Source organism: Hyperoodon ampullatus (genome assembly GCF_949752795.1).
Source record: "Hyperoodon ampullatus genome assembly, chromosome: 5".
Lineage (NCBI taxonomy): Eukaryota > Metazoa > Chordata > Mammalia > Artiodactyla > Ziphiidae > Hyperoodon > Hyperoodon ampullatus.
Genome location: NC_136918.1, coordinates 90,298,988 through 90,316,610, shown reverse-complemented (window position 1 = coordinate 90,316,610; position 17,623 = coordinate 90,298,988). Strand labels below are relative to the sequence as shown.

At 40.4% G+C, this 17,623-nt stretch overlaps 1 pseudogene across 1 annotated transcript; it reads right to left on the bottom strand.

Moving 5' to 3' along the window:
- Positions 1-4,926: 4,926 nt before the first annotated feature.
- Positions 4,927-10,452, bottom strand: LOC307053789 (inosine-5'-monophosphate dehydrogenase 1-like; annotated as a pseudogene). The gene is made up of 3 exons: positions 10,417-10,452; positions 7,188-7,207; positions 4,927-6,384 (listed from the first exon to the last, which is right to left on the bottom strand). The product of its transcript is annotated as an inosine-5'-monophosphate dehydrogenase 1-like (transcript).
- Between the last annotated feature and the right edge of the window lie 7,171 nt (positions 10,453-17,623).

The following is a 17,623-nucleotide window of genomic DNA, read 5'->3' as shown; positions in this document are numbered from 1 at the left end:
ACCAAGATCTGGGCACTAGGTATGCTTGTTGCTACAGGGGTATCTTTACTTTTTTTAGGTCCTCTAAGTTGACAGAGCAAAAAATATAGGTGTGCATACTAAGCTGTGTATATACACATATCTATGAATATTTCTATATGTAACCATCTGTACCTATATTAAGCCAGACATGAATTCATACTGATGTCTCAAGCTATAATCTATTACTACATGGATCATTTGAGGAAATTATTTTTAATTAAGTTTTATTTATTTTTTTGATTAAAGTAGTTCAGAAGAGTAAAAGGGCATGTAATGAAAATCTTCCTTTCTACCCTTTCTTAACATCCAGCTGGTTTCCGTCTTGGAGGTAACAAACCTTACCATTTTCTGTAGGGGAATTGAGATGGGCAGAAGACCTTTGTAGGACCTGTGAAAAAGTTAATTTTTTTAAAATAAATTAATTTATTTTATTTATTTATTTTTGGCTGCGTTGCTGCGTGCAGGCTTTCTCTAGTTGTGGCGAGCGGGGGCCACTGTTCCTTGCAGTGAGTGGGCTTCTCATTGCAGTGGCTTCTCTTGTTGCAGAGCACAGGCTCTAGGTGCGCGGGCTTCAGTAGTTGTGGCTCGTGGGATGTAGAGCGCAGGCTCAGCAGTTGTGGTGCACGGGCTTAGCTGCTCTGGGGCATGTGGGATCTTCCTGGACCAGGGATCGAACCCGTGTCCCCTGCATTGGCAGGCAGATTCTCAACCATAGTGCCACCAAGGAAGCCCAAAAAGTTAATTTTTAAAGCAGGTTTACATATCTACTTCAATTTTAACCTACGTGAGAATCAATCGAAGAAGACAGTAACAATACCATTTTATTTTTGAAGGTATTTTTTTCTTTTCTTTTTTTTTTTTTTTGGCTGCACCCCAGGTGGCCTATGGGATCTTAGTCTGGCCAGGGATCAAACCCGGGCCCCCTGTAGTGGAATTGTGGAGTCCTAACCACTGGACCGCCAGGGAATTCCCCCAATATCATTTTAACAGTAAGGAAACTGGGGAATAAAAATCTGTTTTCATCCTAAATTAAAAAAAAAAAAAGTGTAAAAGTGTTTTGTGGATAAGTTAATAAACAATATAGGAACAACCAAACTTTAGAGTCAGGATTTGACTGTGTTATATAAATCCCATCTCTGCTGGTTTCCAGTGATTTGACCATGTTGTATGTTTTAAACTCTGAGTCTCAATATTTTTATCTGAATATTGGGATAATAATAACCATCTAATACAGCCATTAATTATATTTGCAATGCACTCAATCTTGTGCCTGGCATAAACTAACTGCTCAATGAATGATAGTTATTATTATTTTTGAGTTATAGTGGTTGAGCATAAAACACTGAACTGTTTTATTATATGCCAGTGAGATTTATTTAAGTTAGCCTCAAATATTGGATAGCAGGAACTCTAGCTGTTTCTTTTCCCCTGCCATCTAGGCAGGTCCATTGGCAGGAAAGTATCATGTTCTGTATTTTAACAACAAATCTTTGGGACAAGGTTCTTGCTTCCACCTCTTGATAGAAATGCAAAGTCAAAGTTTTATAAAATAAGTTACTAAAATTCCCTTTTGCCTTCAATAACTATATATTGGAGTTCCCTTCCAGTATTTAAAGCATTTGGGGGAAGGCCTTTAATTTGTACCCTGATGTGAGAACTTTAAATAGGGATGAAATTCTAAATAAATCTAAGTGACAATTTGACAGTAAGAGAGGACATTTCTCTCTACCTAAGCTGCTCTTGACAATGGACACTTAACCAGGCTAATCAAATGTGACGTCTATCATCAAAATTAGTAAGGCATGAAAAACCTTTATCATATCATTCATTACATTGCCCATTTGAAAATATGATCTCTTGTGCTTTCTTATGCATATGGCTGATTTGCTTTGTTGTGCAACAGAAATTAACATGGTATTGTGAAGCAATTATACTCCAATAAAGATCTATTTAAAAAAGAAAAAAAAGAATGGTCACTTGGTGTTCCCTCTGCAAAGTGAGGGTTTTAGGTTTTTAGGAGAATGTTTAATGGTCCAGGATTTGCCAGTCCCTGTGGAAGTCCTTTTATGTTCATGTTTGCAAAAGAGCTACTGACCTCTTGCATAATTAGAGTTCTTTATCTTCTACTATTTTTAACTTGGGCAGTTTGTAAATAATTTAGTGCTACTTTCTCCAAAGGTTATATCCTTTCCCAAGTTTATTTCCATGGTGGTCTTATATAATCCTTATTAAGAAGAGAGAACTCACTGATATCCATTGTAGGGATGAGTTAATTAAGGCAAAGAGGATATGCAAGTATTTCCAGATTTACTCATAGTCTGACCCTCTTTTCCTTTTGTATTTAACAAATACAGCTATTAAATCATATATATATATACACACACACACACACACACATATATCCAAGTTAGTGTATTATATTTCTTTTTATTTTAAGCTTTGTTTTTTTTTCTTTTTTTTTTTTTTTTTGCAGTATGCAGGCCTCTCACTGTTGTGGCCTCTCCCGTTGTGGAGCACAGGCTCCGGACGCGCAGGCTCAGTGGCCATGGCTCACGGGCCCAGCCGCTCCACGGCATGTGGGATCTTCCCAGACCAGGGCACGAACCCGTGTCGCCCGCATTGGCAGGCGGACTCTCAACCACTGCGCCACCAGGGAAGCCCTTAAGCTTTGTTTTGCTTTTCATTTCCAGGTGCGTTTTCAAATTAACCTCTCATTTTGTCATAAAGTCATTCACTTTTGTAATTAGTCATTATGCAATGGTGCTTGTCCTGTTTATGTCTCACTTTTTATAATTTACCAAGGGATTTCTAGCTAACTAAACCTCAGTCAGCTCATTTTATGATTTAGGAAAATGCAGATTTCATCTAATTGGTGAGCCAATCTCTGTCTATTAGATAACCTCATGAAGTGCAGAATCTAAGGAATAACTTTTTTAAACCAGAGACTTGCCAGTTTGAATAAAAATGCTTCTATGGGCATTTGGAAATAAAATGCAACTTTGGCTTGGTAATTGTGGCTGACAGATCTGTTACTAAATTCCAGCACACAGGGAATTCTAAAGGTGAATTGTCAACTTGCTACGAGATTTTCAACCAGTGTCCATAACAGGTGTATGCAAGTCCACAAATGTCAGGATTTGGCAGATATTGCTTGATAAGATTGTACTAGGAAACTTCCCTGGTGGTGCAGTGGTTAAGAATCCACCTTCCAATGCAGGGGACATGGGTTCGATCACTGGTCGGGGAACTAAGATCCAACATGCTTCGGGGCAACTAAGCCCATGTGCCGCAGCTACTGAGCCTGCGGGCCACAACTAGAAAGAAGCCTGTGCGCTGCAACGGAAGAGCCCACATACTGCAATGAAGATCCCGCGTGCTGCAACTAAGACCTGATGCAGCCAAATAAATAAATAAATAAATAAAATTAAAAAAAAAAAGAATGACAGATGATGTTTTAAAACAAGATTGTGGGCTTCCCTGGTGACGCAGTGGTTGAGAGTCCGCCTGCCAATGCAGGGGACATGGGTTCGTGCCCCAGTCCGGGAAGATCCCACATGCTGCGGAGCGGCTGGGCCTGTGAGCCATGGCCGCTGAGCCTGCGCGTCTGGGGCCTGTGCTCCACAATGGGAGAGGCCACAACAGTGAGAGCCCCGCGTACCTCAAAAAACAAAACAAAACAAAAAGATTGTATTGGGTTTTGAAAGACTGGGTAAAAATACGTGATAATATATAGTTCTGGTGTTTCCCAGTGGTTGCTAGACCTATGTGTACAAAATTATCTTTACTAATTTAATAAATAAAAATACATTTGACCCTTGAACAATGTGGGTGTGAGAGGGACTGACCCCTTGTGCAGTCGAAAATCCATATATAACTTTTGACTCCCCCAAAACTTAACTACTAATAGCCAAGTGTTGACCGGAAGCCTTGCTGATAAACAGTCTATTAACACATGTTTTGTTTGTTACATGTATTATGTACAGTATTCTTACAATAAAGTAAGCTAGAGAGAAGGAAATGTTATTAAGAAAATTATAAGGACTAGAAAATACCCTTACTGTACTATACTGTATTTAGCGATACCATAGGTTTATGTCATCTGTTTACAAGATGAATCATCTGTTAGTAACTACCTCATTATTATTATTATTTTTTTTTGCGGAGGCATTGAAACCTCTTGATTTATTCAGATTATTTAACATACAATGATGCAACTGTGACCCCAAAGTGTGCAAAGTTAAAGCCTTCAACTGCAGCTGAGAGGAGAGGGCAGGAACGGTACACTTGGGCACGGGGGTGAATCAGGAATGACGGGCAGCCTCCTCCCCAAGGCCAGGGATGGGGCGGCCTGAGGAGCAGGGCCTGGATAGTCCAGGGCCAGGGGAAGGGGGCAGAGACCTCCCTCTGGCCTAGGTCAGGAGCCCAGAAGTGCCACATGGCTGAGGGGGCAGCAGCCCAGGAAGGGGCCAGAGGCAGGGCCAGGAGAGCACCATTTCTGGGGTGGGGCTAGGGAGGGAGGTGCCCTACAGGAGAAGCCAGGGGGCCACCTGTCCCAGGGGTAGGAGCCAGGCCGGAGCAGGCTGCAGTGAGAAAGACCTGAGGCAGGGGGAGGGCTTGAGAGCCCAGGCTGGCTGGGCTCAGGGGAACTGAAGAAGGGGGAACCTGGGGGGGCTCCCAGGGCAGCCCGGCCTGGGAGCAGTCCTGAACCTGTGGTGGAAGCCCAGGGAGGGGCCTCAGAGCCTCAGGGCCTCCCCTCCTCTCTCCCTGGAAAGGAGCTGGGGAACCAGTAGTGCAAATCTGTGGACGATTTGCACTCTGTTATGGAGGGAGTTATGGAGGGAGGCTATGCCCAAAGAGGGACCCTGGGACCCAAACCCTCTGCCACCTTGGCCTCCACCACCGTCCTCAGTACAGCCGCTTCTCGTAAGAGTGCAGGCCGTGGACACCACCCTTCATCTGAGCTGACATGGTCTGCTTCTCAAACTTGAGCTCTCCTGAGTACATCATGGACCTCAGGACAGACAGGCTACGGGCACCAAACTCGTGGCAGCCATGCTGGATCCCACTATGAGGTAGGGCACGAACTTCTGAATGGAGCCTTTGTCCTGGATGGAGCCCGCGACGCCCTGCATGATCTTCACCTTATCTCCCTCGCTGAAGTAGAGCTTCTGGCTGCTGCTGATCTTCTCCATGGCGTCCAGCGAGCCTATGCCCCGGTACTTCTTGAGCCTCACACCATCCGAGAAGAAGTACTCTCCAGGGGCCTCCGTGGTGGTGGTGAGCAGGGAGCCCGTCATCACTGTGGAAGCTCCAGGGGCCAGGGCCTTGACCACAGGCCCCACGGTCTGGATGGCACCATTGGCTATGACTGGCACCCCGAAGCGCCGGGTGTACTCAGCCACCTTGTACATGGCAGTGCCCTGGGGCTGACGACAGGCCATCACTTCTTCTTGGTTGATGCAGATGGAGCCGCAGCCCATGCCCACACGCAGCCCGTCCACACCAGCATCAATCAGGTTCTTGGCCTGAGCTGCTGTCACCACATTTCTCCCAGTCACCTGGAGGTGGGGGTACCGTGTGGTGGTACCCCTTGATGTGGTTCACCATGGCGATCTGATACACAGCGTTTCCTTGGGATGAGTTCAGCACTATGACATCAGCACTCTCCTGGGTGAGCAGGTCCAGGTGGTATTTGTCATCCTCATGGGTGCCCATGGCCGCCCCACACAGCAGCTGCTTGTGGGAATCCTTGGAGGCCAGAGGGTAGTCCTGGTTCTTCTTCAGGTCAGTGCGGACAATGATGGCCACTAGCTCGTCTTGATCATTGACAATGGGAAGCTTCCCTTTCTTGATGTGCTGCAGGATCTCATTTGCCTCTTTCAGTGTCATACCCACTAGAGCCACCACCAGCTCATTCCAGAGTGTCATCACCTCACTGAGGAGGGTGTGTGGTCCTTCTCGGTGAGGGAGTCGATGTCTTGGGAGGTGACGACGCCCACCAGCTTGCTGCTCATGGTGCCCGTCTCAGTGATGGAGATGCCGGAGAAGCCATCCTGGATCTTGGCCTCCAGTGCCTCGCCCACGGTGTGTGAGGGACTCAGCACCACAGGGTCTGTGATGAAGCCCTGTTCAAACTTCTTGACCTTCCGGACCTCATTGGCCTGGAACTCTGGAGTGCAGTTGTGGTGAATGAAACCGATACCGCCCATTAGATCCATTGCGATGGCCATGTCAGCCTCTGTCACAGTGTCCATGGGGGAGGAGATGAGTGTCGTCTTCAGCATGATCTTCCAAGTCAGGGCTGAAATCAGGTCCACCTCATCAGCTGTGAAGTCTATGAATCCTCAGAGAATCAGGAAATCTCTGTGAAGAGAGGAAAGTGAATGTTACTGGGTGAGGAGGGGTCCCTGAAAAGGGAAGGGCCTGCCACGCCAGGGGAAGCATCACAGGGGGTGGGGAGAAGAGCAGAGCCTCTGAGCCCCATGCCATGTCAGGACTGAACCACTCTCATGCCCCCTGCTAGCATCTTGTCGACTTTAGCCCCCATTATTGTCTTAAATGATACAAAAAACTGTAGATGTTATATGTACTACTAACGCTAGACATCAGAAATGAAATAAATTGGAATTCCCTGGTGGTCGAGTGATCAGGACTCTGAGCTTCCACTGCAAGGGGCACTTTTTTGATCCCTGGTCCGGGAACTGATTAGGCATGCTGTGTGGCACGACCAAAAAAAAAAAAAAAAAAGAAAAGAAAATAATGTGAAAAAGAAATTCATATTCATTTACAGGTATAATGATTCTTGCATTGATAACAAAGAAGCAGCTATATGATTGCTTTATGGTAGCCTAGTAATTTACACAGTTGCTTCATGGTAGCCTAGCACATACACTAATGAATTAATAATCTGTAAGTGTTTATGTGCATAAGTTTTGATAAATTTTAACTTTTTAATAATGGATATGTGTATATTTTATGGCAGTAAGTGATAAAATAGGCTAGTTCCTACATATATTTTATGCATTTGTGACATACTTAATTTTTTGATATTTTAGGCTATATAGTTTGTCTATGAATTTTTTTCAAATTTTCTCAAATCTCCAAGAAATTTTCCAATATATTTATTGAAAAAAATCTGTATATAAGTAGACCCATGCAGTTCAAACCTGGGTTGTTCAAGGTTCAGCTGTATTTGGGAGGAAGTGAGATTTATCAGAAACAAAGTTGATTTGCCTCCTCTAGATGCTGAGTTGATATGGAACGATTTAGCTGTGTGTGTGTGTGTGTGTGTGTGTGTGTGTGTGTGTGTGTGTGTATGTATGCACCATGTCTTATTTCTCTCATTTATAAAATTCTGGCTACTTTTATGTTTTAATGTAGCATGGTGTGGAAGAGAGCTGTACAATCGAATTTTCTATGATGATAGTAGCCACTAGGCTCCTGTGGCTATTGAACTGTGGCTAATGCAAATGAGTAACAGAATTTTAAATTAAGTTAAATGTTAATTAGTTTAAATCTGAATATCCATCTGTGACTAATGGCTACTGTATTGGACAGTGCCGTTTTAGGCACTGACATACCAGCAATGCTCCCACTACAGTGAGAACTGCTAGGTTAACATGTATTGTAGGGGAATGACTACTAAACACTGCTATTTCAGGTGTGAAACAACAAAATTCTCTGCTCTCTTACCCCAAGATAAATATTACCTGTATCATTGATTTGATTAGTATCATGTGTTGTATCAGCTCTTTCATTTTCTGTCTTTTCTCCGTAAGAATGGCTAGCCTTCACTTCACTGTATTTCTTCTTCATTTAGCACATGTTTATTGAGCACCTGTTATGTCTCAGTGCTGGGTATGCAACAGTGAATAAGAATGATCAGGTCTGTTCCCACAGGGAAGGGTTAGCTTGTCTACTCCCTAATCTCAACCTTCCCCCTCCCCATGTCCCCAGCATCTGGGATAGTAACAACTGGACATACTACTAAATGAACAAATAAAAGAATATTTCTGGATTATTCCTTTGAGATTCATTGTTTCTAGACTGTATGAGGAAGTTAATTGATCTTTTATGCTTCTACTGTCCTTTTGATTTTTCCTTTGTTCACTTTTTCCCTTCAACCAATTGAGTGCTTTGGTAGGGCAGCCTTGTCCAAATTGAAGTGGCTGAAAATAAATAGAATTATCCTTCCATCATGCTATTTTTTTCTTCTTTACCTCTTGGTCTTTTTTTCTTATTTTCCACATTAAATTTGAGATAAGAGATGAAGAAGGGGACAGATGGCCAAGCAGAGGACTCATGGGCAGGGTTGTGAGGTGCATAACTCCAGTCCTTTTCTCTCTAATTTACTCTCTTTTCCCTTCAAGCCATGGATACACGACTGACTTTTCCCTTCATGTTCCTTCTATTAGAAGACTGTTTCCCAATATTCCCAACACTTGCCTCTTTCTACTTGAAAAAATTGTCTCACTTTCCTTTGAAGGACAGGTCAACATAAAAGAAAACTAAAAGTCAACCTTGAGGTCATTCATTATAAAGTTTACATTCTTGATTGACCTCATACTCTTAAAACATTCCTCTAATCAACTTAACATTTTTAGTAAATGCCCCTATAGGAGTTTTCTTCTGTACTTTTTCGACTTTGTGGTGATTATCAATGTAGATATTTAACAAGATCTGCAGGAAATCTATATTTGTTCCAATAGGAGCACCTTTATTTTGTTTGGATGAACAGTTGTTCTATGGTGGTCAAATATACTCAAAATAACTATACCATCAAAAGTCAATCTTGATTCCATTTAAAAATCAAATTTGAAACTGCAATCACATTTTTAATAACCTCACTCCAGAGGCTCTGTATTTTTTCGTGAGCTTGGGGATCTGTCCAGGAGGTCGATCTCCTTACTGCATAACTGGTTTTGAATTGTTCGTAGGATTAGGAGGCTTTCAGTCATGTGCCAGAAAGCTAACTGCTTTCTTTCCTATTGCTTCTGTAACAAAGTATCCCAAACTCAGTGGCTTAAAGCAACACACATTTATTCTCTTACAGTTCTGGAGGTCAGATGTCCAAAAATTAATCTTGGGCTAAAATCAAGTCATCGGGAGGCTTGCGTTCCTTCTGGATGCTCTTGGGGAGAATTGGTTTTATTGTCTTTTCTAGCTTCTAAAGGCTGACCACATTCCTTGGCTTGTGGCCCTGCATCAGTCCTACCTCTGTCTCTGTTGTCATATCTCCTCTCTGATCCTGACCCTCCTGCCTCCCTCTTAAAAAGCCTTTGTGATTACGTTGGGCCCACATGCATAATCCAGGATAATCTCCCACTGTCAAGATGCTTAACTTAATCACATCTGAAAAATCACTTTTATCATGTAAAGCAACATATTCACAGGGATTAGGATGTGGGCATCCTTGGGAACCCATATTATGTTAACCATATCAACTCTAACTTAAACAAAAAAAGAAAGGGCACACTTGGTGCAGAGCCTCATTTGTTCTTTTGACATGTCCCCATCCTTTTTTTTTTGTCCCCAACCTTTTATAAGCACTTCCTTACCTTTTGGGTAGCCATGACTCTTGATATCAGAGTTGTGTAAATGTTCTTTTTTTAAAAAATTTTTTTAGGGTTTTGGCTGCACCCCGTGGCTTGCGAGATGTTAGTTCCCCAACCAGAGATTGAACCTGGGCCTGGCAGTGAAAGTGCCGAGTCCTAACCACTGGACCACCAGGGAATTCCCGTTTCTTTAAATCATTAAGAGTGGCTGAAGGAACTGCAAACTTGGGTGCTAAGGTGCAAATTCAAACTAAGAAGGCTCTTGTTACTGATTTTCACCTTGTATTTAATGCAGACATTAGGAGAACAATTCTTTTGCTAAAGGACAGCTGCTTTTCCTTCTGCAACTCCAAACTCTACATCCTTCTTTTTAAATTTTTAAGTCTCAGCCTCATAGTCACTCAATCTCTTCTGATCCAAGTGGATGAAAGATACAGTGTCCCTTGTTTCCTTTCTGTCCCTCATCTTCCACATCCAATCTCTCAGAAATTTCTTTAATTTTTGCCTCCAAAATATCTATTGAATTTGGTCTATTCCTCCCATCCCTGCTGCCACCATCCTTGCCCAAGTGCCCATGATCTCTCAGCAGAACTTCTAGAATAGTTTCCCAAAAGACCTCTCTGCTTCCATAGTTGTCTATCTCCAATCCATTTCCAAAGAACAAGTATAGCGATTAAAAATTTAATATATGTATGTATGTGTACATATCTACATCTTTATATCTGGATGTGTGAATCTGGTTATGTCACTTCCCAACTTAAAACATTTTCCGAAGGCTTACTTTGTACTTAGGGAAAAAAAATCTAAATCCTTTATAATAAACTACAGACTCCCTGCTTACCTCTTCAACCTTATCTCCTCGTTCCTTGACTACCATGTCCCTATCAGCCTGGACATCTTTAATGTTTCAGAGATGCCCAGCTATAATCCACAATGGGGACATCTATTTGTACAGATGGCTCTCTCTTCCTGAAGCTCTTTTACTTCCTGTTTTCAATGACTAACTCCTTTCCATCCCTTCAGTTTCAGTTCAAGAAATACCTGATCAGCACTACTTTCTAATACTCTCATTTGTGTTAAGGCCCCACTTTTCTGTCACTGAAATTTCTCCCACGGAAATGTTTACAGTTTGAAAATTTATATTTATATATTAGTTATATTGACTATTCTTTGTCTTTCTCATTGGTTTGTAAACTCTGAGAGGAAGATACCACTTTTATTTTATTCCCAGAATGACCGGTGCTTAGCATGGTGCCTTGCATATGATAATTATTCAAGAAATATTTGTTGAAAAAATGAATTGAATATAGAATAAATATTTGGGTAACTGGTAAAATATCTTTTTAGGACTTTAGTTTTGCGAGTTGAGAACCACACAATGTTCAAGCAAGATGTGTTGCTAACTGGGAGAGTGAGGAACAAGTTTAAAGGTATACAATGTAATTCAAGGTACTTTTTTTTTTTTTTAAAGAAGATGTTGGGGGTAGGAGTTTATTAATTAATTTATTTATTTTTGCTGTGTTGGGTCTTCGCTTCTGTGTGAAGGCTTTCTCTAGTTGTGGCAAGCGGGGGCCACTCTTCATCGCGGTGCACGGGCCTCTCACTATTGCAGCCTCTCTTGTTGCGGAGCAAAGGCTCCAGATGCACAGGCTCAGTAGTTGTGGCTCGCAGGCCTAGTTGCTCCGCGGCATGTGGGATCTTCCCAGACCAGGGCTCGAACCCGTGTCCCCTGCATTAGCAGGCAGATTCTCAACCACTGCGCCACCAGGGAAGCCCTCAAGGTACCTTTTAATTAAATATCAAATGGCACAACTTGTTTCACTTTGGTAGAAAACAGACCAAGGAGTAAGAATTTGTTTATAATTAAAATAACACCAAAAATAGCATTTTGATTAAAATTTGAGAAAGTTAGGATCTAGTGTATAACCAAAATGAAAGATATTCAAAAATGCTTATAAGAAAATCAAAACAAAGCAAATAAATAACATAAACAAGTAAAAGAAACAAAAGCAAAACCAAAAGCTCTCTATTAACAAAGGAGGATGGTAGTGGGGTGGAGAGCATTTCTTTTTCTCTAAAATGTCAACTACTGCAAAAAAAAATCATGTTTACTAAAACTTTTTCAGGGCTGTGTTAAGGATTCAATAGTATTGAAAAACAATGGCAAATGTGCTTATTTTGCTTTGGTCTCCTGATTATTTTAGTAGGGGTGATTTTTAGGGTATTATAAGTTGTCTTCAGGGAGGCAGTTAGAGGCCTGGGTGCTACTGGTATATAACAGAGACAAATTCTTGTGTACGGAGGGAAAAACTTTACTATAGCTTAAGGTCAAACTAGAGCTGGAATATAGATTGAAAAGCCCAGTTTATAACACCAAAAGTAGGGACTGTGGTGCCATAATAATTGAACTTCTGACAAAAAGGAAGTTACTTCAGGGCTTCCCTGGTGGCACAGTGGTTGAGAGTCCACCTGCCGATGCAGGGGACACGGGTTTGTGCCCTGGTCCGGGAAGATCCCACATGCCACGGAGCGGCTAGGCCCGTGAGCCATGGCCGCTGAGCCTGTGTGTCCGGAGCCTGTGCTCCACAATGGGAGAGGCCACAACAGTGAGAGGCCCGTGTACCACACACACACAAAAAAAAAACAAAGTTACTTCAGGATAGAAATATAGAGAAAGTTGACTTTATTCTTTAATAAATGTAAAGCATATAAAAACTTAAATTCTAAGTATCATTTTAATGTTCAACGACTATATAATATGTTTGTGTGTTTCTTCATGCAGTGTACATTTAATAGCTAAACATACTGAAATTCTTATGAAAATATTTATTTCTACTTAATTAAAAAATGCACTGGTCCATTGGTTTTATCCTATGGGTTCTCATACTTTTTTTTTATGGCATGAACTATCTTGGTGGCTCATTTCTGTTTGTTTGTTTTTTAACATCTTTATTGGAGTATAATTGCTTTACAGTGGTGTGTTAGTTTCTGCCTTATATCAAAGTGAATCAGCTATACATATACCTATATCTGCATATCTCCTCCCTCTTGTGTCTCCCTCCCCCCCTCCTTATCCGACCACTCTAGATGGTCACAAAGCACTGAGCTGATCTCCCTGTGCTATGCTGCTGCTTCCCACTAGCTATCTATTTTACATTTGGTCGTGTATATATGTCCATGCCACTCTCTCACTTCTTCCCAGCTTACCCTTCCACAGCCCGTGTCCTCAAGTCCATTCTCTATGTCTGTATCTTTATTACTGTCCTGCCCTTAGGTTCTTCAGAATGATATATTTTTTTGAATTTTAGAATTTTATTCACTTTTTTATACAGTAGTTCTTATTAGTTATACATTTTACACACATCAGTGTATAAAAGTCAATCCCAAACTCTCAATTCATCACACCACCACCACCACCAACCCCCCGCCACTTTCCCCCCTTGGTGTCGATACATTTGTTCTCTACATCTGTGTCTCTATTTCTGCCCTGCAAGCTGGTTCATCTGTACCATTTTTCTAGGTTCCACATACATGTGTTAATATACGATATTTGCTTTTCTCTTTCTGACTTACTGTATGACAGTCTCTAGGTCCATCCACATCTCTACAAAGGCCCCAGTTTCATTCCTTTTTATGGCTGGGTAATATTCCATTGTATATATGTGCCACATCTTCTATATCCATTCATCTGTCGATGGACAATTAGGTTGCTTCCATGTCCTGGCTATTGTAAATAGAGCTGCAATGAACATTGTTGTACATGACTCTTTTGAATTATGGTTTTCTCAGGGTATATGCCCAGTAGTGGGATTGCTGGGTTATATGGTATTTCTATTTTTAGTTTTTAAAGGAAGATCCATACTGTTCTCCATAGTGACTATATCAATTTACATTCCCAACAATGGTGCAAGAGGGTACCCTTTTCTCCACACCCTCTCCAGCATTTATCGTTTGTAGATTTTTTTGATGGTGGCCATTCTGACTGGTGTGAGGTGATACCTCATTGTAGTTTTGATTTGCATTTCTCTAATGATTAGTGATGTTGAGCATCCTTTCATGTGTTTGTTGGCAATCTGTATATCTTCTTTGGAGAAAGGTCTATTTAGATCTTCTGCCCATTTTTGGGTTGGGTTGTTTGTTTGTTTGATATTGAGCTGCATGAGCTGCTTGTAAATTTTGGAGATTAATCCTTTGTCAGTTGCTTTATTTGCAAATACTTTCTCCCATTCTGAGGGTTGACCTTTTGTCTTGTTTATGGTTTCCTTTGCTGTGCAAAAGCTTTTAAGTTTCATTATTTCCCATTTGATTATTTTTTTTATATCCATTTCTCTAGGAGGTGGGTCAAAAAGGATCTTGCTGTGATTTATGTCATAGAGTGTTCTGCCTATGTTTTCCTCTAAGAGTTTGGTAGTGTCTGGCCTTACATTTAGGGCTTTAATCCATTTTGAGTTTATTTTTGTGTATGGTGTTAGGGAGTGTTCTAATTTCCTTCCTTTACATGTAACTGTCCAGTTTCCCCAGCACCACTTATTGAATAGTCTGTCTTTTCTCCATTGTTTATTCTTCCCTCTTGTATCAAAGATAAAGTGACTGTATGTGCATGGGTTTATCTCTGGGATTTCTATCCTGTTCCATTGTTCTATATTTCTGTTTTTGTGCCAGTACCATACTGTCTTGATTACTGTAGCTTTGTAGTATAGTCTGAAGTCAGGGAGCTTGATTCCTCCAGCTCTATTTTTCTTTCTCAAGATTGCTTTGGCTATTCGGTGTCTTTTGTGTTTCCACCCAAATTGTGAAATTTTTTGTTCTAGTTCTGTGAAAAATGCCATTGGTAGTTTGATAGGTATTGCATTGACTCTGTAGATTGCTTTGGGTAGTAGAGTCATTTTCACAATGTTGATTCTTCCAATCCAAGAACATGGTATATCTCTCCATCTGTTTCTATCCTCTTTAATTTCTTTCATCAGTGTCTTATAATTTTCTGCATACAAGTCTCTTCTTTCCTTAGGTAGGTTTATTCCTAGGTATTTTATTCTTTTTGATGCAATAGCAAATGGGAGTGTTTCCTTAATTTCTCTTTCAGAGTTTTCATCATTAGTGTATAGGAATGCAAGAGATTTCTGTGCATTAATTTTGTATCCTGACTTTACCAAATTCATTGATTAGCTCTAGTAGTTTTCTGGTAGCATCTTTAGGATTCTCTATGTATGGTAGGATGTCATCTGCAAAAAGTGACACCTTTATTCTTCTTTTCCAATTTAGCTTCCTTTTATTTCTTTTTCTTCTCTGATTGCTGTGGCTAAAACTTCCGAAACAGTGTTGAATAATAATGGTGAGAGTGGAAAACATTGTCTTGTTCCTGATCTTAGAGGAAATGATTTCAGTTTTCACCATTGAGAATGATGCTGGATGTGGGTTTGTCGTATATGGCCTTTATTATGTTGAGGTAAGTTCCCTCTATGCCTACTTTCCAGAGGGTTTTTACCATAATTGGGTGTTGAATTTTGTGGAAAGGTTTTCTGCATCTGTTTAGATGATCATAGGGTTTTTCTCTTTCAGCTTGTTAATATCATTTATCATATTGATTGTTTTGGGCATACCGAGGAATCCTTGCACTCCTGGGATAAACCACACTTGATCATGGTGTATGATCCTTTTAATGTGCTGTTGGATTCTGTTTGCTAGTATTTTGTTGAGGTTTTTTGCATCTATGTTCATCAGTGATATTGGCCTGTAGTTTTCTTTCTTTGTGACACCTTTGTCTGGTTTTGGGATCTGGATGATGGTGGCCTCGTAGAATGAGCTTGGGAGTGTTCCTCCCTCTGCTACATTTTGGAAGAGTTTGAGAAGGATAGGTGTTAGCTCTTCTCTAAATGTTTGATAGAATTCATCCTTGAAGCCATCTGGTCCTGGACTTTCATTTGTTGGAAGATTTTTAAACACAGTCTCAATTTCAGTGCTTGTGATTGGTCTGTTTATATTTTCTTTCTTCCTGGTTCAGTCTCTGAAGGTTGTGCTTTTCTAAGAATTTGTCCATTTCTTCCAGGTTTTCCATTTTATTGGCATATAGTTGCTTGTAGTAATCTCTCATGATCCTTTGTATTTCTGCAGTGTCAGTTGTCACTTCTCCTTTTTCATTTCTAATGCTATTGATTTGACTTTTCTCCCTTTTTTTCTTCATGAGTCTGGCTAGTGGTTTATCAACTTTGTTTATCTTCTCAAAGAACCAGGTTTTAGTTTTACTGATCTTTGCTATTGTTTTCTTCATTTCTTTTTCATTTATTTCTGATCTGATCTTTATGATTTCTTTCCTTCTGCTAAATTTTTTTTCTTCTTGTTTTTCTAGTTGTTTTAGATGTAAAGTTAGGTTGTTTATTTGAGATATTTCTTGTTTGTTGAGGTAGGATTGTATTCCTATAAACTTCTATCTTAGAACTGCTTTTGCTGCATCCCATATGTTTTGGGTTGTCGTGTTTCGTTGTCATTTTTTTCTAGGTATTTTTTGATTTACTCTTTGATTTCTTCAGTGATCTCTTGGTTATTTAGTAGTGTATTGTTTAGCCTCCATGTGTTTGTATTTTTTACAGATTTTTTTCCTGTAAGTGATATCTAGTCTTATAGCATCGTGGTCAGAAAAGATACTTGATTAGAACATCCCTCGTGACCCAGTGGTTAAGAATCTGCCTACCAATGCAGGGGGCATGGTTTCAAGCTCTGGTCCAGGAAGATCCCACATGCCACAGAGCAACTAAGCCTCTGCACCGTAACTACTGAGCCTGCGTGCTGCAACTACTGAAGCCCATGAGCCTAGAGCCCATGCTCCACACCAAGAGAAGCCACTGTAATGAGTAGCCTGCGCATCACAATGAAGAGTAGCCCCCATGAGCCACAACCAGAGAAAGCCCGCGCACAGCAATGAAGAACCAATATAGGCAAAAATAAATAAATAAATACATTTATTTATTTATTAAAAAAAAGATACTTGATACTATTTCAATTTTCTTAAACTTACCCAGGCTTGATTTGTGACCCAGGATATGATCTATCCTGGAGAATGTTCCATGAGCACTTGAGAAGAAAGTGTATTCTACTGTTTTTGGTAGGAATATCCTATAAATATCAATTAAGTCCATCTTGTTTAATGTGTCATTTAAAGCTTGTATTTCCTTATTTATTTTCATTTTGGATTGTCTGTCCATTGGTGAAATTGGGGTGTTAAAATCCCCTATTATGATTGTGTTACTGTCGATTTCCCCTTGTATGGTTGTTAGCATTTGCTTTATGTTATTGAGGTGCTCCTATGTTGGGTACATAAATGTTTACAATTGTTATATCTTTTTCTTGGATTCATCCCTTGATCATTATGTAGTGTCCTTCTTTGTCTCTTGTAGTAGTCTTTATTTTAAAGTCTATTTTGTCTTATATGAGAATTGCTACACTAGCTGTCTTTTGATTTCCATTTGCATGGAATATCTTTTTCCATCCCCTCACTTTCAGTCTGTATGTGTCCCTAGATCTGAAGTGGGTCTCTTGTAGACAGCATATATATGGGTCTAGTTTTTGTATCCATTCAGCCAGTCTGTGTCTTTGGGTTGGAGCATTTAATCCATTTACATTTAACGTAGTTATCGATATGTATGTTCCTATTACCATTTTCTTAATTGTTTTATGTTTTATTTATTGTAGGTGTTTTACTTCTCTTGTTATTGTAGGTCTTTGGGGCTGTTATTGTAAGTCTTGTTGGCCTAGAGAAGTTCCTTTAGCATTTGTTGTAAAGCTGTTTTGGTGATGTTGAATTTTCTTAGCTTTCACTTGTCTGTAAAGGTTTTAATTTCTCCTTCGAATCTAAATGAGATTCTTGCTGGGTAGACTAATCTTGGTTGAAGGTTTTCCCCTTTCATCACTTTAAATATGTCCTGCCACTGCCTTCTGGCCTGCAGAGCTTCTGTTGAAAGATCAGCAGTTTACCTTATGGGGATTCCCTTGTATGTTATTTGTTGTTTTCTCTGGCTGCTTTTAATATTTTTTCTTAATATTTAATTTTTGAT